Genomic DNA, 24,515 nt, shown 5'->3' on the forward strand with positions numbered 1-24,515 from the left:
GTAGCTCCTCCAAAAAGACACGTGGTTATAAAAGACCTTCTGTCTGGAGGCCTGCCTTTGGGTATGGCAAAGCCACTCACACAGAAAAAAAAGTGGCCTTCCACCTCATCAGCTTCCTGGATGCTACACCAGGAGATGATGATCTTGTTTTGCCAAGACAGGTACTACAAACACCCTCCAAATACACAGAAAAATCTTTGTGCTTCTTGGATTCAACAGCTAATGGCAAGCACTGCTTCTAAGACTAGAGTTCTCCAAAGACTAAAGAGTGACTTGGGATTGCCTGCATAGCTAAGAAAAACTGTCTCATGTCTGCTTGTTTATCCCTCCCAGATTTATGTAATGGCATTTGGGTAACTCTTTACTTCACTACTTCAATACAGACAGGTGTGGCTCTTTCACAGGCTTCAGGAGTTTCCAGGAGTAACAGGTTTCAGATGTATCTTCAAAGATCCAGAGTTCCCAATTCCCTTTAATTGTCTTCTAAAATGTTCCTATTCCGGTTGTCTTGCAAATACCTGCAGGTTCCTGAAAAGGTTCTGCTGTTTTATCATGAAATCTGGTCAGGTAAAAACTAACAGTCTTCAGAGCCTATTTTAACCCCACCCATTTTCAAGCATTTTTTACAGGTCTGGGCAAGACCAACTTAAAAAGGGCCCTCCAGCCAGGCAGTGGTGGTGCACGCCTTTAATCCCAGCACTCGGGAGGCAGGCAGATCTCTGTGAGTTCGAGGCCAGCCTGGTCTACAAGAGCTAGTTCCGGGACAGGCACCAAAGCTACAGAGAAACCCTGTCTCAAAAAACCAAAAAAAAAACCAAAAAACAAAAAACAAAAAAAAACAAAACAACAACAACAACAAAAAAAACCCCTCCAGTTAAAGCAAACATTTGCACCAGCTCTTTGAACTTCACCATTGGTACCAACTGTCCTGGCTCAAAAGGACACCTACCAACCAATATTTGATTTTAAAGGGGGAATATCTGCTGTCATGTCTAACTTATTCTCCAGTGCCTTTTTCTGTACCATCAGGACACTCCTCTGTCCCATTCTTTCTGGCAGTTAATAACCCTTTCCATGATTAGCCCCATTCATTGGGTCAATAATAACACTATATTTTTTTTTCTCCTAGCCAGTTGCCTTCTCATCTTTTCCAAGAAACAGAGGCCTGAGGTCTCCAGGATGGCAGTAAATCAGATGCCTCTTTAACCACACCTCTCACTTAATGTGAACCCACCAACTCCCAGCTCTCCCCTCTCCTACGTTGCCTTACATCCAGAGGAAGTAGCCAGACTTGAGATGATGCCCCCTTTATCCAAAGAGAGGTTTGTCAGGCTGGAAAAAAAATTAACACCTGTTAGTTAGATGTTTGCCTGCTATAGAGATCCTTCTGAACCCTGAATGGTTTAGTAGGATTATACTCAAAATAAACCTTGAAAAATTGCCAAACGGGCATTAATTAAAATTGATATTATGTAAATCCTAGTTAAGCTAATTATCCTTACATTTAGTTGTTACATTTTCAAACCATCCATTGTAGAATCAAACAGAGACATAACCCCCTCCATCATAACATTGTTTCCCATTTTTAACTTGGGAAAATAAAATTCTTTTTTAACTAAGTCCACCCATTTAATTCCCAGTTGTCTTACCTAATATAATATGTTACTGAAGAATAAGGCTGGCTGTCACTGCATAGCACAGTTAGTCAGAGGAAACATTCAGTATTCATCCTGGCAGAGGACAGCTGTAGCTTCTTGTGTGAGCTAAGAGTATGTGGTTGTTGCTACAACAGAAGCCTGTTTGGGTGTTGATGTGGCTAACTTAGTGTGAGAGAATTCAAAGAAGGGATCCTAAGAAAGCATCCAGCCCACAGGGAGAAGGAGTCAAGGAGCCAACTATCTGAAAAGCAGACACAGGGGGAACCAATGGAAACAGCATGTGGAGTTGGAGCTGCCTGAAGGCAGAACATGCCAGTCATGCACAGAGAAGTCAGGTGTTGGAGCCTAGGCACCTTTGGAATTTGGGCCCTGTGGAGTTTGGGTGTCAACTGTTGGCTGTTATAAGAGAGGTAGCAACAAGAATATCTGACTCACTCAGAGGGTTTGGAGCAGAAAAAAAAAAAAGGGCAACCAGCATCATGGTGGCTCTGGCATCTGTGCTTCTGGTGGCTGCAGAGCCATGGGTGACCAGCTGTCTTGTGTTTTTTGCCCAGAGTTGAACACCAAGTGAAACATTTATCTAACTATTATTTATCAACAAAATTGGGGTTCAGATATCAGAGTAAGACTTTAAATAATCAGAGAAGCAAAGGACAATCCACCATTGACCTCTCTCCTCTAGACTTGAATCCAAAAGGCTGAGATCCTCTCTCGGCTCCACTATACTACTTCCTGCCTCGGTTCCCCAAGACCTCTACAGTGAATTTTGGTCAGTTAGTTGCTAGTTCTGCCCTCTAGCTCAAGGTTAGCTTTATTGTGTGAATACAACAAAATAACACACAACACAATACAGAGTTTTTATAGGGTTTATCTGTGTAGCCGTGGCCATTCAAGAACTCATTCTGTAGATCAGGCTGTCCTCGAACTTAGAGATCCAACTGGAGTGCTGGGATTACAGAGGGCTGCACCATCATGAAACAGCTTTTCAGGATATTTTATAACTCAACAGAATGATAAATCCTACCTAAACTGCATAGATATTAAATTTCTCTTTAAATTACTGTAATAGCTAATAGCTTTACTTTTTACTTTGTTATGAGGTAAATTGTGCCCCCCTTTGCCTAAACACCCGTGTTGAAACTCTACTCACCAGTATGACAATGTTAGAATGTAGGGTCCCTAGGAAGAAATTAAGTTTATGAGATCATAAAAACACAGCCTTTATTACTTCAATTAGTGTTGTTATAAAAGCTCCCCAAACTACTTTCTTATTTGTCTCCTATTCCATATGAAGATAAAAAGAGTTAGCAATCTACAGTCATCAAAAGGACCCTTCAAATGTCATGCCATGTTCTTATTCTCATTTCAGGCTTCCAGTGCCCAGAACTGTAAGAAATGAATAATGTTGTCAACAAACCATTCAATGTATAGCATGTGTTTATGGCAGCTTGAAATAAGAAAACTGTAAATAAAACCTCTGGCAAAATCACCATGTTCCACTCTGGAAGCTTTTATGTTTCTGTTACAAATACTTGATGCAACAAATAGGTGGGATAAAATGTTTACTTGGCTCAGAGATTGGCAAAATTTGGTAAATAATTGACATGTTTCTTTTCAACTTTCAGAAGGAAACATATCATGGAGAATTCCTTGAGGAACAAAACATTCATATAACTGCTATGAAGCAAAGAAAAAAGAGGACAGAGGCCTGATTTTATCTCAAATCCCAGAGTATTCTAACTCATGATATACTCTGGGATTTGAGATAAAACAATCATTTGTGATTTGGAAGAGAAAATAATTCTGTATTTATCTGAAGACATTATATATTATTCAGCAATGTAAATTATCTTAACTATGCAGTAAATTAAGGGGAAATTTTTATATTACTTGAGAAAAGTCAAGAACATCAGAAACCTCAAATATCTCAGAAGCTCTTATTTCTCTATTATTAATATTTAGTATCAAGTAATTCTATTTCATAAATTATAATGCAAGAGACCTTTTAGATATGATTGTTTTTGTATACTTGGTCCTTTCATTACATTTAATATATTCTACTCAAAGTAATATAATTAGGAATAATAAATCTGCCATGTTTATGAATTTTGTTTGCATAATGTTATTTTGCTTTTCTATAAGTTTCACCCCAATCGTCACATTGTTAGTGTCAGAGCTATTTTCTCAGAGACACTTATTTTTCATTTATATACTGCATCCTGAATTCAGCTTCCCCCTTCTCTTCCCCTTTCAGTCTTTCTATCATACCCCCCACCCACTCTTCCTTTTCCCTTTAGAAAAGGGCAGGGATCTCATGTATATCAATCAAACATGGCCTATGAAGTTACATAAAGACTGAGTATAACCTCCCATATTAAGACTAGTCAGGGCAATCCATTGGGAGGAAAAGGATACCCAAGGGAGGCAGAAGAAGTGGAAGATCCCTGCTTCCACTGTTAGGGATCCAACAAAAATATCAAGCTATACAACTATAGCATTTATGCAGAGGTCCTAGCTTAGCCCATATTTGCTCCAAGATTGTTGCTTTAGTCTCTGTTAGTTCCTATGAGTCTGGGATAGCTGATTTTGATAATTTGCTTTGTTGTCCCTTGAACCCTTTGACTCCCTACAATGTTTCTTCTCTCTCTTCAGCAGGATTCCCCAAGCTTTGCCTAATGTTTAACTGTGGGTCTCTGCATCTGTTTCTATCAGTTGCTGGATGAAGTCACTCTGATGACAATTATGGTAGACTTCTGTCTACTAGTATAACAGAATATCATTAGGAATAGTTTCATTGACTTTTTTTTTTTCAATCAATCCTGTTTGGTGCTATCCTAGGTCTCTGATCTATCCAGTCTCAGGTTTCTAGCCCCATAGGTAGTGTTGGGTTGGGCTCCCTATCGTGTCATAGGTGGTTGTCAAGATGAAGTAGTTATTGGTTGGCCATTCTCATAATTTTGGCGCCATGTTTACCTCAGCATATCTTGCTGGTAGGACAAATTGTAAGATGAAGGTTTTGTGGTTGGCTTGAAGCCACAATCCTTCAGTGGAAGTATTACCTGGTTACAGAAGATAGTTTGTTCAGGCTCCATACCCCTCATACTAGAAATCTTATTTAGGGTTATCCTCATAGATTACTGTGAGATTCCATTGCATTAGTTTCATTCCCTGTCCCACAATTCTCTCAGAAAAATGCAGCACTGTCCCTCTGCTCTGTGCATTCAAGAAAGCACATAGTAGAGGACCTTGTTTACTTCAGTTTATCCTATCATAATACATCTTATTTTGTAATTTTTTTTTCTTTTTTTTTATTGAGAAAAGGAAAAAAACTAGTTTCTGCCTCCTCCCAACCTCCCATTTCCCTCCCCCTCCTCCCACCCTTCTCCCCATCCTCCCACCCTTTTCCTCCTCCCCCTACTCCTCTCCCCCTTCCTCTCCAGTCCAAAGAGAAGTCAGGGTTCCCTGCCCTGTGGAAAGTCCAAGGTCCTCCCACCTCCGTCCATGTCTAGGAAGGTGAACATCCAAACTGGCTAGGCTCCCACAAAGCCAGAACATGAAGTAGGATCAAAACCCCGAGCCATTGTCCTTGGCTTCTCATCAGCCCTCATTGTTCGCCATGCTCAGAGAGTCCAGTTTTATCCCATGCTTTTTCAGTCACAGTCCTGTTGGCCTTGGTGAGCTCCCAGTAGATCAGCCCCACTGTCTCAGTGGGTGGGTTCACCCCTCGTGGTCTTGACTTCCTTGCTCATCTTCTCCCTCCTTCCACTCCTCATTGGGACCTTGGGAGCTCAGTCCAGTGCTCCAGTGTGGGTCTCTGTCTCTATCTCCATCCATCACCAGATGAAGGTTCTCTGGTGATATGCAAGATATTCGTCAGTATTGCTCTAGGATAGGGTCATATCAGGTTCCCTATTCTCAGCTGCCCAAGGAACTAACTGGGGACATCGCCTTGGGCTCCTGGGAGCCACTCTAGGTTCAAGTCTCTTTCCAACCTTAAGGTGACTCCCTTAACTAAGAATTGTGCTTCCCTGCTCTCCTATCCAACCTTCCTTTATTCCAATCATCCTGTTTCCCTAAGTTCCCCCGATCCTCCCCTTTTCACTTTTCTCTCCCCATCTCCCCTTACCCCCATCACACCCCACCCCCAAGATCCCAATTTTCTCCCCGGCAATTTTTTCTACTTCCAATAGCCAAGAAGATAAATGTATGTTTTTCCATGGGTTCACTTTCTTATTTAGCTTCTTTAGGTTCAGCAATTGTCGAATCTGTGACCCTTATTTATGACTAGAAAACAATTATGAGTGAGTATAACCCATGTTCATCTTTTTGGGTCTGGGTTACCTCACTCAGGATAGTGTTTTCTATTTCCATCCATTTGCATGCAGAATTCGAGAAGTCATTGTTTTTTACCGCAGCATAGTACCCTAATGTGTATATATTCTACACTTTCTTCATCCATTCTTCCATTGAAGGGCATCTAGGTTGTTTCCAGGTTCTGGCTATTACAAATAATACTGCTATGAACATAGTTGAACAAATGATCTTGTCATATGATAGGGCATCTCTTGGGTATATTCCCAGGAGTGGTATTGCTGGGTCCAGGGGTAGGTTGATCCCGAATTTCCTGAGAGGTCATATTTTAGTAAAGCATGGATGTATGTTTTAGTTTTCTTTGTCACTGTGATTAAAAATAGCTTGACAATGTGTTCGGGCTGATATTGAGGTCTTTAATCCATTTGGACTTGAGTTTTGTGCACGGTGATAGATATGGGTCTATTTTCATTCTTCTACAGGTTGACATCCAGTTGTGCCAGCACCATTTGTTGAAGATGCTTTCTTTCTTCCATTGTATACTTTTAGCTCCTTTATCGAAAATGAGGTGTTCATAGGTTTGTGGGTTAAAATTCGGGTCTTCTATATGATTCCATTGGTCGTCTTCTCTGTTTTTATGCCAGTACCACACTGTTTTCATTACTGTAGCTCTGTAATAGAGTTTGAAGCCAGGGATGGTAATGCCTCCAGAAGATCCTTTATTGTATAGGACTGTTTGGCAATCCTGGGTTTTTTGTTTTTCCATATAAAGTTGATTATTTTCCTCTCAAGATCTGTGAAGAATTTTGATGGGACCTTGATGGGGATTGCATTGAATCTATAAATTGCCTTTGGTAGAATTGCCATTTTTACTATGTTGATCCTCCCAATCCAAGAGCAAGGGAGGTCCATCCATTTTTTGGTATCCTCTTCAATTTCTTTCTTCAATGCCTTAAAGTTCTTGTCAAATAGATCTTTCACTTCCTTGGTTAGAGTTACCCCCAGATATTTTATGCTGTTTGTGGCTATTGTGAAAGGTGAAGCTTCTCTGATTTCCCTCTCTGCTTCCATATCCTTTGTGTATAAGAGGGCGACTGATTTTTTGGAGTTGATCTTGTATCCTGCCACATTACTAAAGCTGTTTATCAGCTGTAAAAGTTCTTTGGTGGAGTTTTGGGGGTCGCTTATGTACACTATCATATCATCTGCAAATAACAAAAGTTTCACTTCTTCCTTTCCAATTTGAATCGCCTTGATCCCCTTATGTTGTCTTATTGCTATTGCTAGAACTTCAAGCACTGTATTGAAGAGGTATGGAGAGAGTGACAGCCTTGTCGTGTTCCTGAGTTTAGTGGGATGGCTTTGAGTTTCTCTCCATTTAATTTGATGTTAGCTGTCGGCTAGCTGTATATAGCTTTTATTATATTTAGGTATGACCCTTATATCCCTATTCTCTCCAATACTTTTATTATTAAAAGATGTTGAATTTTGTCAAATGCTTTTTCAGCATCTAATGAAATGATCATATGGTTTTTTTTTTCTTTCAGTTTATTTATATGATGGATTACATTGATAGATTTTAGTATGTTGAACCAGCCCTGCATCTCTGGGATGAAGCCTACTTGATCATAATGGATAATTTTTCTAACGTGTTCTTGGATTCGGTTTGCCAGTATTTTGTTGAGGATTTTTGCGTCGATGTTCATGAGTGAGATTGGCCTATAATTCTCTTTCTTGGTTGAGTCTTTTTGCAGTTTTGGTATCAGAGTAACTATAGCTTCATAAAAGGAATTAGGCAATGACTCTTCTGTTTCTGTATTGTGAAATACATTAAGGAGTATAGGTATTAGGTCTTCTTGGATGTTCTGGTAGAATTCTGCATTGAAATCATCTGGTCCTGGGCTTTTTTTGGTAGGGAGGTTTTTGATAACTGCTTCTAATTCTTCGCGACTAAAAGGTCTATTTAAATTGTTCATCTGGTCCTGGTTTAACTTTAGTATATGGTATTTATCTAAAAAAGTGTCCATTTCCTTTACATTTTCCAGTTTTGTGGCATATAGGCTTTTATAGTAAGAACTGATGATTCTCTGAATTTCCTCTGTGTCTGTGGTTATGTCCCCCTTTTCATTTCTGATCTTATTAATTTGCAAATTCTCTCTCTGCCGTTTGATTAGTTTGGATAGGGGTTTGTCAATCTTATTGATTTTCTCTAGGAACCAGCTTTTTGTTTCATTGATTCTTTGGATTGTTTTCTGTGTTTCTATTTTGTTGATTTCAGCCCTCAGTTTGATTATTTCCTGTCTTCTGCTCCTCCTAGGTGAGTCTGCTTCTTTTTTTTCTAGAGCTTTCAGGTGGGCTGTTAAGTCTCCAATATGTGCTTTCTCTGTTTTCTGAGAGTGGGCACTTAGTGCTATGAACTTTCCTCTCAGGACTGCTTTCATAGTGTCCCATAAGTTTGAGTAGGTTGTTTCTTTATTTTCATTGAATTCAAGGAAGACTTTAATTTCTTTCTTTATTTCTTCCTTAATCCAGGTATGGTTCAGTAGTTGACTGTTCAGTTTCCATGAGTTTGTAGGCTTTCTGGGGGTAGCCTTGTTGTTGAATTCTAACTTTAATCCATGGTGATCTGATAAGACACAGGTGGTTACTAATATTTTTTTTTGTAACTGTGTAAGTTAGCTTTGTTACCGAGTATGTGGTCAATTTTCGAGAAGGTTCCATGAGCTGCAGAGAAGAAGGTATATTCCTTCCTATTTGGGTGGAATATTCTATAGATGTCTGTTAAGTCCAATTGGTTCATTACCTCCATTAATTCTCTAATTTCTCTGTTAGGTTTCTGTCTGATTGACCTGTCCATTGGTGAGAAAGGAGTGTTGAAGTCTCCTACTATTAGTGTGTGCGGTTTGATGGCTGCCTTGTGTTTTAGTAATGTTTTTTTTACGTACGTGGGTACTTTTATTTTAGGGGCATAGATATTCAGGATTGAGACTTCATCCTGATGACTTGTTCCTGTTATGAGTATAAACTGTCCCTCTCTATCTCTTCTGATTGATTTAAGTTTGAAGTCAACTTTGTTAGAAATTAGTATGACCACACCTGCTTGTTGCTTAGGTCCATTTGCTTGATAAGCCTTTTCCCAGCCCTTTACTCTGAGTAGGTGCCTGTCTTTGTGGTTGAGGTGTGTTTCTTGTAAACAGTAGAATGTTAGAATGTTGGATCCTGTTTTCTTATCCAATCTTTTAGCCTGTGCCTTTTTTTTTTTTTTTTTTTTTTTTTTTTTTGGTTTTTCGAGACAGGGTTTCTCTGGTTTTGGAGCCTGTCCTGCAACTAGCTCTGTAGACCAGGCTAGTCTCAAACTCACTGAGATCCACCTGCCTCTGCCTCCCGAGTGCTGGGATTAAAGGCATGTGCCACCACCGCTTGGCTAGCCTGTGCCTTTTTATAGCTGAGTTGAGTCCATTGACATTAAGTGATATTAATGACCAGTGGTTCTTAACTCCGGTCACTTTTTTAGTCGTAGAGTTTGTGTGTTTCCCTTCTTTGAGTTGTGTTGGTGAAGGGTATCTAGGTGTCTGAGTTTGTGGTCATTGTTGGACTCCTTGGTTAGTGATTTTCCTTTATTACTTTCTGTAATGCTGGATTTGCGGCTCCGTATTGTTTAAATTTGTTTTTATCCTGGAAAATTTTATTTTCTCCATTTATAGTGAATGAAAGCTTGGCTGCGTATAGTAATCTGAGCTTGCATCCATGGTCTCTCAGTTTCTGCAGTACATCTATCCAGGACATTCTGGCTTTCATGGTTTCCATGGAGAAGTCAGGTGTAAGTCTGATAGGTTTACCTTTATAAGTGACTTGGCCTTTTTCCTTTGCAGCTCTTAATATTCTTTCCTTATTCTGTATATTTTGTGTTTTGATTATTATATGGCGAGGGGATTTTTTTTTTTTGTTCCAGCCTATTTGGTGTTCTGTATGCTTCTTGAACCTTCATTGATATATCTTTCTTTAGATTGGGAAAGTTTTCTTCTATAATTTTATTAAATATATTTTCTGAACCATTGAGCTGCACTTCTTCTCCTTCTTCTACTATTATTCTTAGGTTTGGTCTTTTTATTGTGTCCCAGATTTCCTGAATGTTTTGTGATGAGAGTTTGTTGGACTTACCGTTTTCTTTGATCAGTGTGTTTATTTTCTCTATGGTATCTTTAGAATCTGAGATTCTTTCTTCTAACTCTTGTATTCTGTTGGTTATGCTTGTTTCTGTAGACTCGGTTTGTTTATTTAAATTTTCCATGTCCAGCCTGCCCTCTGTTTGTGTTTTCTTCGTTGCCTCCATTTCAGTTTTCAAGTCTTGAACTGTTTCCATTATCTGTTTGATTGTTTTTCCTTGGTTTTCTAGGGTATCATTCACTGATTTATTCAATTCTTCAAACTTTCTGTTATATTTCTCATTCATTTCTATAAGGGTGTTCTTTACATGCTGTTTAAGGGTGTCAATCACTTTCATGAAGTCAATCTTATCTACTTCTTCTTGATTAAGGTGTTCATGTCCTCCCGTTGTGAGGTCGCTGGTTTCTGGTAGCTTCATGTTGCTTTTCAGATTGTTGGGTGAATTCTTGCAACAAAGGAACTCCCACCGGCTTGGTTGCTCTGAGGATTCAGACCCAGTGCCCAGAGAGGCTGGGCTGAGTGATGTTATGTGCCGAAAGAGGGCAGGGCGGCCCAAGTGGGGAGGGTTCTGGATGCAAGCTGGGTGGGATAGGAAGAAAGAGGCAGTATGCAGGGAGTAGGGGCCCTGCAGAGAGCCCAAGAAGGATAGGGGGTTGAGGAACTTCTGAGTTCCCTGTCCCAGGCTGGCACCGCGGGGTCAGAAACTCACCCCAATTTTGGCTCTTTTAGCGCCGAGATATCAGGTCTCCGTCTATTTTGTTATTCTTTAGTTACTCTCTGTACTCTTCTCTCACCATTCAAATATTTTTATTGTCTTAGTGATTTTAAAAATCCAATGCTTATACTAATATGGCTTTCTATATGACTGACGTCCCCTTATGACTTGGTCTTGAGTGGCATTAAATAAACTCAAGGATGTTATTCATGATAAACTCTTTCCAGATGAAGCTCCTCCAAATATGTGTATGATTTCTGTTTAAATATTTCTTGAGATCTTTTGACAAATGCTAAATTTTAAAGTGTCATTTGCTTAATTTGTAGTATATACTGTTTCTGTGATTCAAATACTTCTATGAAATTCATATAATGATGTAACATTATGTAATAACTAAAATTTAAATGTCACATCACAGTCTTTCCATGCCTCTTAGTCAAAATGATTAATTCTCTCCTATATAAGTAAACTGACTACTAAATATCTGCTGACATAAAGAAAATAATCTTTGGCAAGTTTTATACAAAAACGGTAGCGAGGAAATCTATTGGAAAATAGAAAAAAATTACAGTGTTCTTTAATAAAAATAAATAATCTATTATGCTCTTAAATGGTAATGATTGAAATTAGAAAACATATAAACTTTATCAAGGTAGATACTTGAATATTTAATTTTGATAGTTCTATGTAATAAAATTATTTGATATATTACATAATTATTACTTTTATTTTCTTCCACTCTCCATCTTGTAACTATTTTATATTTCTACTTATAATTATGTAATTCAATATATATATATATATATATATATATATCTTCTCAGTATTTCAATGATTTCATGTATTATCTCATTTTTCAGCACATTCTATATTTGTCTTTGATTTGTTGGGAAAGTCATTTTAATGGAATCAAATCAAGATGCTCTAGATAGAAGAACTGGAAACTATATGGAGTGTTCATTAATTCTCTCTTGCAAGGCCCATCCACTAAAGTCACCTAGAATTTGCATAACATCTAGCCTTCAAGTAACCGTACACATTACCTTAGTTCAGTGTTCTAAGGAAAAATAAAACCTCTACAATTTTTGTTAAAGCTCTATTCAAAATTGGTTTAACCTCTTACCAATTCTGTTAAAGATTAGTCAAGTTTTAGTAATAATGTAAAGAACTAGAAGGATAAAACATATAAAAATATTATTTCTGCCTGTAAATAAAGCACAGGTCTATGTATAGGTTTATTTCATATCATGGTTATTTAGATTACATACTCAGCTCATCTTCAACTACTATTTTTTTCATAATTTTCTGAATAGTGTCAATATGTTTGAATTGGTTCACACTTTATTAAAATAATTCACTAATCACTGAGATATTTTGTATTGTCTCCTGAAATTAATAATCTGTGATATTTTTAGTAAATAATATTTTAAAGATGTATTATTTTCCTTTGTTATATGTGTGCATTTGTGCTTAAGTATGCCACCTGTGTGCTTTTCTAGTGGGCCAGCAGAGGGTGTTGCCTTCTCTAGATTTGATGAATTTGAGTTGCCTCAAGTGAGGACTGTGTTTCCATTTCAGTTTCTTTAGAAGATTAGCAAGCTCTCTTAACAGACGAGCCATCTTTCTAACCTGTAAGTCATGTTTTTAATTTTGGTACTTGGAGTTGACTTCTGGGCCTTGTGGATGGTTAGTAAATGCCTGCATTATATCTCCAAGGTCACTTTCTAAAAACAGAAACAAAAACAAAAGAAAAAAAATTCTTTAGAACAGGTTTTACACCCATAGTAAAATTGAAAAGAATGTACAGATGTTCACATAAATTCCCTGATATATTATCATTAATGGCTCTCAACCAAGGGGTGCCCTTGTTACCATCAATGAAACTAAAATAATACATATTTTTTTGTTAAATTCCAAAGCCTAAATATACACAGACATTCCAAAATACAAAACAAACTCACGAACTTCTTTGAAACAATGGATTAAAAATCCCAGGGTGTATTGAGTGTGAAAATGCCTTCTCATATTATATGCGGTTTGACAAATTAATAGCAATACAGATCATCCAACGATACGATAATATAAATCAAATGTGAAGTGTTTTACATATTTTGTAGCATACCATTCATTACCCTCATGTTATTTTCTCAGTTGCCTCTCAGATTTTAGAATATTTTTAGTGAATATTCTAGAACTTTAAATACACATTAATGGATATTCTAAGTCTACTCCAGAATCACTCAATACACATCATTTATAGAGCATAATACACAAGAAATTCTGCACAACCATCCTTTCCCATATCATTGCTGATATTCATTTCTTTAATTCCTAAGCCTATAGAGTATATAACACAAGCCAAGAAATGCAGAGCACACGAAGTCCCTACCAGCAGGTACTCCATAGTGTTTCAGCAGAATGGATGTATGTATGAAGGTGCCTGGCTACTAAGGTATATAGCTCATGTTTATTGCATCTAATATTTGCTTCATTTTATTCCTTCTATGCTTACTTCAGTTTTTACTACTTCATTTATCATGGCTTCTAATTTTGCCTAATTTAATTTTGCTCAAGTCGCCTGTATAATAGAGAATTACCTAGGGACAAAAGCAGAAGTGGCTAAGGACCCTGGAGGTAGAAAATCTGTAGTGGCGTAGTTCTTGGTTGCCTCTGAGGAATTTCTCATTCCACCACAACTGAATTCTTGGAGAATACAAATAAGTGATGGGGCCTGATAAAACAAAATTAAGTATGGGAACAGACATACTGAAACTGCCAGTGGCCTTGATAATAAGGGAACCACAAATACATAAGCTTTTCGTCAAAAAGACAAGCAGAGCCAACACACCTTTGCTTTCAGTGCTCTACAACAGAGCACTACACAATTTTAGAAAACCTTCCTTTCTTTATAAAAATATATTTTCAGATGTTGTAATGACTACTCCTGAAAAACCTCCCTATGCCTCATGATTGAAAGGAAAGAATTAGGCTAGGATCACGCTGCCCACAAAGCCATAAATGCCATATCATAAATTCACAGGCTCAGATACAGAGTGAAGGGAAATTTAAGGATTTGTTTGTTCATTTTATTTTATGTCATTCTACTTAATCTACAAATTTTGCTGTACATTCAAGTCTGGACCGTATTCCTCATGTTACAGATAACTTGCTCCATTGTATCTCACTTATGAAATATGAAGAATAATGTCTTAACTTGTTCCAAACTGCCTCAATAATTATTATAAGTCTAAAATGAATAGTGCAAGCAGCTTCTTTAAACTCAGATATGTATTATATTTAAGGGTAACCATCTACTGGTGTGTGTTTCTTCAGAGGAAAAGTAAAATATGGAAAATATTCTTCTTCCTTTCCACTTTAACGAAAAAGGAGAAAGTCAGTCTACTTTTAAGAATCTTTTATGAAATAACCGAGCTAACGTTACAAGAATTTAGGTCAGATTGGGTGTCCTTTAACCTGAAATGTGTTTTTATTTCATTTTTTTTCTTTTTTTTATTATTTTTCCACCCTTCTCCCCCTCCTCCCACCCTTCTCCCCCTCCTCCCACCCTTCTCCCCCTCCCCCCACTCCTCTCCCCCTCCCTCTCCAGTCCACAGAGCAGTCCGGGTTCCCTGCCCTGTGTTAAGTCCTAGGTCCTCCCCCCTCCGTCCATATCTAGGAAGGTGAACATCCAAACTGGCTAGGCTCCCACAAAGCCAGCACATTAAGTAGGATCAAAACCCCCTGCCATTGTCCTTGGTGTCTCATCAGCCCTCATTGTTCGCCATGTTCAGAGAGTCCGGTTTTATCCCATGCTTTTTCGGTCACAGTCCATTTAAAATATATTATTTTATATATTTTATCACTTCCAATTCATCTTGAAAAAATTTACTTGGTATAGTCTTTTTTAAATGATAAAATTATTATCAAGATTATTATAAACTTAATTTACTATTCCTAAAATATCATCACTCATTTTATATTAAAACATCTCTCTGAGAATGATTGGGCAAATATTTATTTCTATAACAAGTAAATTTCTTGGAAATAATTAGCTGATGAAATATCATCATCTGTGTGATTATGTTCCAAAGAAGGAACTTTCTAAGATAATACATGAGAATTATGACTGATAATGCAAGTTTCTTTGTACAGTGAATGTGAAGGTAAGTCAATATATTGTTTATTTTTTTTCACCACAGACTGATTTTTGTCAAAGTTCATGACCTTTCCTGTTTCGATTGTTGCATGTACCAAAATTTAGTCGCCATATCTCCACTGTATGCAGTGAAGAAATAAAGTATACATGAAAATGCAAATTTACCAATAATACAACAAAACTAATACCTTCTACCAGTTATTTAAATATTGATTAAAATGACGTTTCTTTTATATTTATTAAAATAAATTATTTTGAAAATTCAGAAATATTTTGTTATAAGCCTACCCTGAAATAACTGAGCCATCTCTCCATTCTGAACATTTTAAGATTTAAATCTGATATACATACATGTATATATATATATATATGCTTTATATCAACCACACATGTAAATACAAAATTTTAATACATCTATATAAAATTATATCATTTGGGTTGCTTGATATGTCTATTCATCTTTATAAATTCTAATAAACTATCTGTATGATTTACTTCTAAAGAAACATTCCAAAACAACACATGCAAAGGAAATAATACAGCTTTGATGTTTAGGTTTAAAGTAATTAATTTATTAAATTAAAAAGAAAACCATGGTTCCTGTAGTTTGATCATTTTCCATCACTATTCTGTCAGTCAAACCATGTGATTCCTGTGGGCCTCAGGCATGCACTCTGCTTGCTTCTTACCTCATTAGCTTTCTCACAGAATGCTCCCCACAGAATTCCTTTTATGTCCAATCCTGCAGACTAGGAACTGTGTAGTCAACACTTTTACCTTGATTAGTATGCAGTTATGCCGCTGAGATAATTTAAGTTTAAACCACTTTGCTATTAATCCCCAATAGAAATGAGAAGTAAAACTATAGAATGAATATTTAAAAATTCCCAAGAACATACCAATATTTTTGTTTTGCCAGTCTATAGTATTCTCAATGTTTCAAAGCATTCTTGGTGTCATATTTTGATTTCTGTGATGAAATTTCTTCCTCTTCAGCAGTACTGTGACATCACATGCCCCTGTTCACAGGTTGCATTCTCTTTGTCCAAGTCTAGTCAAGCTAATGGTTGTAGTGATTTTGCTGATGGGTGAGGTTTATCAATCGCCTGACAGTAAAATCAGGGGATTAGTGGATGCTCATATGAATGGACCTGCTGCAATTACACGTGCTTGTAAAAGGTAGAAAAGGAAGTTAGAGGCATTACTGTAGAGATTAAGGAAAGCCTGCACTATTGGAAGGGATTGGAGTGAAGTACAAGGAGCCTGACTTTTTGAGCAGAGACCTGTCATTTTAGTGGTAATATCAGTCTGCAATTGCTGGTGATTGAGTCTGTCAAGAAAAACCATGGTTTTGGGGAAAGATACTCTTCAAAACATTTTCCTAGAAATCTACACTGACTCTTTGCAAATTCCTTGGTGACCAACTTAGTCACCAAGGGTTAATAAATTACAGAATTATTTACTACACTCAGTGTATTGCTTCAAACGACTAAGTCTGTTTTGTGTGTGTGTGTGTGTGTTTAAATGAAACTCTTTTAAAACTGTGACAGCCTCACACAATAGTCTTTGTAAATAATTATAGCTCCTTGACTGTGTGTTCTTAGGGATTTGTTAAATACACCCATGCACACTAGGATACAATATAGGTTAGGAACATTTAGTCCACTGTCTATAGATTAAGTTATTGCTCATTCTCTCAGGAAGACAAAAGACCGTGAGCAGCTATTATAAAATTATCTGAAGACAGCAATATTCAAGAGCATAGAAAATCAGTTACTAGACAGCAATCAGTTTAACATGTGAGTTTTGAATGGCTGTATGTTCATACGTATTTCTATTTAGATGAAACAGGAGATGATTGAAAGAGAAAGGCATGATTCTAAAAGCCCTTTAATCCTTTATTCAACAAATTGGGTATGTTTGGTCACAAGCTGGGCTAGGCACTGAAAATTCAATAGTGAGCGAGGGGAAGTGTGCTTTCTGCATTGTGAAACATTTAGTCCAGTGGGGAACCAAGAGCTTAATCACAGCACATCACTCCAGTGAGTACGATTACAGACTATGAAGTACAGGCTGGGCCTTGCCAACCAATTTCAGGCATTTAGCTTTTATTCTATAAACAACGGGGAAGTACTGCACAATTTAACTTCAGAACTTTAGATTTCTCTAATCGGGAGAAAGGTGACATGATCAGATCCAGTTTTAGACAAAGCAGTCTAGTACAATGGAATGTATTAAGTGAATTAAATAATGAGGATAGTGAATATATAAAAACAAGGGCATTATTAAAAGTCATTATGATCTTTTTGCTTGAGCTGAGAGATAAAATGTATGATTTAGAAAATTAAAGTTAGAAGAGATTGACGAATTATATAAGAAAGAAACAAATGATTTAGTGTCTAGTGGGCATGAGGAGAATAATCCAGAGTGGTATTATTTGTTTGAACAAATCATTTCTGTCAACTGAATTACTATGAGACTTTTAAAACTGAACTACAATTGTAGGGTAATTTAAAAAAAAAAAAAAACCCTTAATATATACTTGAGAAGCTGAGACTTGATCCTGATCTAGCTCCCTTGAATGTCTGTGTTCTGATATTTGAAATGTGAGTGCTAACTTATTTATCATGAGTGGAAACATGTCATCAGGTTTGTGTTAATGCCACTGAGATGAAAAATTCTCCTGATCATGCTAATGGTGTTGATATAGTCTCAAAAATTCATTCCAGGCAAGAAATTAGAATGAATGGAAAGAACTGGAACAATGAAAGCAAGGTTGATGTGAGGCTTAGAAGACATGATAAGCAATAGCAACTAGTAGCTAAAGAAGAATGGGGAGTAAAGCTTTGTTTCTAAGAAATAACCAGCTCTCCTGATACCATGATTTTAATCCCATGTGATTGAATTTGAAATTGTGGCATAGGCAAATGAAAATAAAAATGATTTGCTGTTACTGAGTATGACTGATTCATTACAGTAACTAGCAGAGACCAGCAAAAGATGTTTGTATATCTGTGAGTTTGTGCTTGATCAGAACAAAGAGAGCACTAAAGGAATGTCTCATCTCTGAGCACACTGGCCAACCACCAGTGAATAACCATTGTGAATTTGACCATTCAGCTCAAGATACAACCCTCTAGTCTACCAAAAACCATTTAATTTTAAAGCAGTAAGTTTTTTGTAGGTCTCTTGTTCTTCCTGAATCTCCCTTTCAAGAAGAAGAGGAGGGGGAAGAATAGATACAATTCATCAGGGTTTTTTTTTCATTATCACATACAAATGAAGTTTTTAATAAGATGGTTTATGCTAGGCTAACATGTACACATGGAAAAATTATGTGGCACAAAAAAAAATGAATTCCCTTGAGGATAAGAAACTGAAGAGAATACACATCCAATGCATGTGAAAAGCATGCATTTTTTTCCTCCACAGCAACTTTGGGAGGAAACAATTCCTCAAGGAAAAATCTATGCAACATCTCTTCAGAGGCTGACACCTCCAACCAGATCTTTCAAGCTCCTTGCTTTCCTATCCTCTATTATAGGAGATGTTCAGGAATCCATAGGGTTGGGGAATTAATTTCGTGACTATAATAGACTGGTTGTCATCCTTATTACTTGGTAAAAAGGCAAACTTCCCAGATACTTTATGTACCTTAAGGGATGTTGTACCAATTATTTAAAACATGGGATATGAAATAATTGGTTATTAATTTGCATAGACTCTACATTTCCAAAATTCAAGATTTTTAAAGTGATGATTCTTCTGCTTTTTTTTCTTATGGCAATTGGTCAAGTAAGAACCAAGAAGAATATGCCAGAATATTCTATGAGGCACTAGAAAAATATATTCAACATTAATAACTTCAAATAAAAGTTTAAACAATAATTGATATCATCACTATATAAATAAAATTTTTAATAGACATAAAAATCTGTTATATAAAAGTCAGTTTTTAAAATAAGGAAAAAATAATTTTTTGGAAGATAAAAACATTTAAATAGACTTCCTACGTTTTCTCTATAGTTGTTTCAAAGTATCAGATCTACATTTTAATCCCTGACTTGTTTGGAATTTTGTTTTACTGAAGGTTAGAGGGAAAGATCTAGTTTATTTGATTTTTTAAGAAAGAGATTTATTATATAGACTGGAATGGCTGTCTTTATACTGGAGAGGGTGGAAACCATTAGCTGACCAATCCATAAACTGGATGAAATCCTCTCCTAGAAGCTTCATCCAAGCATTGGTGGCCTGGAGGGTTCCCAGATAAATACAGGTCATTTTCCACATTGAAATGCCAAAGAAACTAGATTCTAGTGTCAGCAAAGGATAGAAACAATAGTGGAAGAATAGTGTTAACGTACTCAACAGCAAGGAATGAAGGTGACAGACACAAGAAGTATTGATTTTTCTCTGATACACCTATATCTTTTCTTGATATCAGGGAAATGGGATCCCCATTGTGCTCTGACATGATGTGTTGCTGATCTTAGTTGCTACCAAACCTAATCCAGCTGATAAAGTGTAGTAATAAGAGCGGCGGGGCTGCGTCCCCAGCACCCCGGCTGCCTGCTCGGCTAGATTATGCCCCGAAATAACAACACACAAACTGTATTCATAAACACTGCTTGGCCCATTCTCTTCTAGGCTAATTCTCACATATTAATTTAGCCCATTACTAATCATCTCTGTGTAGCACCCCAAGGTGCGCTTACCGGGGAGATTCTAGCCTAGTCCAGGCTGCTCCCGAGAGGAGAGCTGTCGAGAGTCTGACCTCACTTCCTCTTCCTCTCAGCATTCTGTTCTGTTTACTCCTCCCACCTATCCTCTAACCAATAAAATGGGCAAAGGCAGTTTCTTTATTAGCCAATGACCTTCCTCCATCATTTCCCCTTTTTCTGTTTAAACAAAAAAAAAAGGCTTTAACATAGCAAAATTACATATAACAAAACAGTTATCAAGTAAAAGTTACAATAATCTTTATCATAACTAAGGGAAACTATAACTATACCTAACTATTCTTAACTCCATCAAAGACTCCAGAAAGATACAATACTACCTAAGCAAACAAGAAAAAAGCAACTTTTAAAACTCTAGAAATGACAGAGACATCTTGCTGCCTGGACAGTCACCCAAAGTTCCTCTGTACCGTTGGGACATCCATCTTCAGCCTTCAGGCCCATGCTGTCCAGCAGACATTTCCATAAAGCAGGAAAATTCAAAGTCATTTCAGTCACTATCTGTTGTGTCCTGCAGAATGTCTCGCAGACTCTTTCATGAATCAGGAACCCCGAAAGATCATCTCACCTTAGGCAAGTTCAGTAGTCCTCTCTGTGGGTTCTCTGTGTCCAGTTTATGCAATAGTCCAGGCAAGAACAGTTTCTTGCCCAAATGGCTATCAAACTCCATAAGGTGCCTCTTTGATGCCCATCTTCCTCTTGAAGTACATTGGTGCTGCCAGGAGCAGAGTGTCTCATTGTCATGAAAAGTCCTCAGTTATTAAAACATTAAATGTCCTATTCTGTAATCTTTGAAAGACATGAAGAATGTCTATCTAAAATATATCTCTATATATCTAGAAAATCTAATTAACATGACTACAAGCTTTACTATTATCGATGATTATCCATTAACAACCTATATTTCTTAATTATACAGTACATATTTAAATGAACTACACAATCACAATACCTTAATCAAAATCAGAAATATTTATACATATAACAAAATTGACCTTAAATCTCTATCAATGAAGCAAAATCTATACTAATGTAAATTATTCATATCTATACCATATCCCCCTTTAAATGTAAAAGAACATTTATAAACATTTTTTGGGAATATGGGCACAGTTATTTCTCTCCAAACTTCTTCCTGCTGAATGGGGGGGTTGTTAATTAGGTCTTTCATGGTAAAACCTGTGTGCTAGTTTCATCTCAGTTGGCAGTTGAGCGAAGCAATTTTTTGAAGGCGTTCACACCAAACCTTCAGGAGGGCGTGGTCCATCATACCCAATCGGAATAGAAGAAATGAACAGCGTCTCATCCTCTGTGAAAACAAAATAAGAAACTCCTTTCCAAAGCATCATGTCCTTAGATCCAAATTCAAAATATCTGTGTTGGATTAGTTCAGTAGCATTTATAAATAAATATCTTTTAGCAGCTGTTGCTCCTTCCTCAGCATTCAAATAATTCAAAGAGAGCATAATAGCATACAGTATCAAAATTCTCTGTGTATTTTCCATCTTTGTGCAGCTTTATTTTAACCTCTATTTTGTTTATTTTTACTTTTAACTCTTTGCTTTTTGAGACAGGTTCTCTGTATCTTTGACCTGAAGTAACTCTGTAGACCAGGCTGTCTTTGAACTCTCAGAGATCCGCCTATCTCTGCCTCCCAGGCATTGGGATTAAAGGTGTAAGCTACTACACCTTGAACTCACAGAGATCTGTTTGCCTCTGCCTTCTAGGCACTGGGATTAAAGGCGTGTGCTACCACACACAACAACTCTCTTCCTTTTTTTGTTTTTTACTTTAAGAACTTCAACTTTTAGTCTGCATATATTTTTAACACACTGTAAACCATTTAAAAATTTTCTTTGTCTTTGAATCTCTCTTTACTGTATATCTCTCTTTTTCTGACCACATGAGTCTTTAATTTACCAAGCAATATCAGTAGGATTAAAGGTGTGGCTTTGCCAGCTAGATCCAGTCCATTCCTTAGCTTTCCAGCCTCATGGCATACATACAGGCTGCAGCCATATTTATAGCCTCTATGGCGTTTCAAGGTCCCTGCCAGCCAGCGAGCTACAACAGACAACACTCAAGTCCTCTCTTGGTAGCCAGCCCTCCTGCCTCAAACAGTCAGAGTTTGCCCTGGCAGGATGCCCAGAAAGCTGGCATTTTTAAACGGTGCAGCTTTTTTCCTGCTACGGCTGAAAACCGAAAAGCATGCGTTCAGCTTTTCGTCAACACCCTTTAAGTGTTTCGTGGCAGGACCTCTTAATGAGCTGCAGGCTTTGCAGCTAAAGCTGAGTCAGGAAGCCTTTCTTAGATGAAAGCGCATGCTTGCCTCTAACAAGCAGAGCAGACCCGAGAACACAGCGAGTCTAGTTGCGATCAAACAAATTGTAGCACTTTACTCCAAATGCTCTATTCAAAAGCTCTGTCTCCTACAGGAGCCAGACAGAGATCGCAATGGCAGCACGACACAGCGTTTTTTCTGCTACTGTTGCCGAATCAGGAAATTTCTCTACAGCACACCACCAACAAACAGCAAAAATCTGTGTTAAACTCTTTCTCCCTTATTTTTAAGCCTTCTGAGGTTTTTTAAGTGGGTTTAGTCCATCACGTGGGGCACCATATGTAGTAATTGGAGTTAAGAATAGTTATAATTTTCCTTAGTTATGATAAAGATTATTGTAACTTTTACTTGATAACTGTTTTGTTATATGTTATTTTGCTATGTTAAAGTTAAAGCCTTTTTTTTTTTGTTTGTTTAAACCGAAAAAGGGGAAATGATGGAGGAAGGTCATTGGCTAATAAAGGAACTGCCTTGGCCCATTTTATTGGTTAGAAGATAGGTGGGAGGTGGAAACAGAACAGAACGCTGGGAGGAAGAGGAAGTGAGGGCAGAGTCTCGACAGCTCTCCTCTCAGCAGCAGATGCCTCAGAGAGAGATGCCATGCCCCGCTCCCGGGATGAAGCTCTGACCCAGGATGGACTAGGCTAGAATCTCCCCGGTAAGCGCACCTTGGGGTGCTACACAGAGATGATTAGAAATGGGCTAAATTAATATGTGAGAATTAGCCTAGAAGAGAATGGGCCAAGCAGTGTTTAAAAGAATACAGTGTCCGTGTAATTATTTCGGGCCATAAGCTAGCCGAGCAGGCGGCCGGGGTGCTGGGAACGCAGCCCCGCCGCCGCCCTTATTACTACAATAAAGGAATATTCTCCATTTCACTTTTTGCTATCAATTTTTCTGAACATTTAACAAATGCAAGTATCTGGCCTCATTTGTTCAAGAGTATGTATTTCCCTAGTGTGTGTTTTTGTAATTTTTTTAAAATGTAGTTTAAGAGGGCTATATTGATGCATCTGTTGATCTATGCTTTTCTTTGTGCCAACACAATTCTGGTTTATTAATAAGGTTTTGTATGATAATTTGAAATTAGGTATAGTAGAATATTGTTTTTGCCTAGGATTGCTTAGGCAATACTTGGTCTTTTGTCCTTATATATCAATTTTTTGAAATTATTTTTAGTGCCTTATTGCTGAAGACATCACACAGCTTACTTGCATGGCATAGAGAAATCAATCTAAAAGAGACTGTCCTAAAAATCCTCCTTGATCCCTCACTTTTATAGTACTAGACGTGCAAGCAAAGCTACTGCATAGAAAAAGAAATCATCGGTCTAATCTGTCACTGGGGTTTGCATACTGCAGCACCAACATGCCAGGGAAAACATTCCCACCAGTGCAATAGAGGCAAGATTCTTTATAGAGTAATCAATCATTCTTTTGGTTGGATTTTGGACCTTCGCCACTAGATAGAATTCATGTTAGATAACAAAAACTAGGCAAAAATCAATGGCTAGGAAATTTATAGGCTCTAGGAAAGAACTTACTGGTGTTTTATCCTAAATGACCATGTTCCCTTTTAAACATTTTTGTTGGTATCCTCAGATTTGTGCTATTCCCAATCTTGGTCCGAGAAACTTTTTATTGAGTGTATAGTGGTTAATGCAGACACATTATTGATGGAAGTTAAAAATGAACTACTTTAATTACTCAACCATAGATGGAGCAACTATAGCTATCTCTCTTCCTCAATTTTAGGGAATATGTGTGTGTGTGTGTGTGTGTGTGTGTGTGTGTGTGTGTGTGTGTGTTTGTATATATATATATATATATATATATATATATATATATATATATTCCAAAGGGTATGAGTTTGGAGGAGTACTGTGAAGTACTGTCATCTGTACATAGTATGGCTATTAAACACATGGGTTTATACAATCTGTGATTGACTACATAAACTTCATACAGGATTAATCAAATTTTAAATCCCTTCATCAGTTGAGATAGGGATGCTGAGGTGTCATACCTGGCAAGACCTGTTCCTAAATCTTTAAGTAGGGAAAAAGTGCAAGGAGCTACCAAAGCAAAGATGTTCTGAAAGTTCAAAATATGCATATCAAGTGTATTAACATTAATTATGAATTTACAAAGTGAATCACTTTGATCTATGCCTCATAATATAATGATTTAAAGAAAGAAAGTAAAGAAAAGATCCAAGTTGTTTTAGAAATTTTAGAAATTCATTTTGCCACAATAACGTCCTACCATGTCATTGGGCAATGATGATTGAGTTATAAAGTGGTTTCTGTGTAACTCATTTAACCTCATGAAACAAGCAAGTAAAGAGATTCTCAACTTCACATAACACACATTCCCAAGAAATACTAGAAAAAAATAACTGCTCAACACAAAGACAAAATTAACATTTA

Source organism: Microtus oregoni, unplaced genomic scaffold (assembly GCF_018167655.1).
Source record: "Microtus oregoni isolate MIOR12 unplaced genomic scaffold, Mior012 000001F_ref0000356, whole genome shotgun sequence".
Classification (NCBI taxonomy): Eukaryota; Metazoa; Chordata; class Mammalia; order Rodentia; family Cricetidae; genus Microtus; species Microtus oregoni.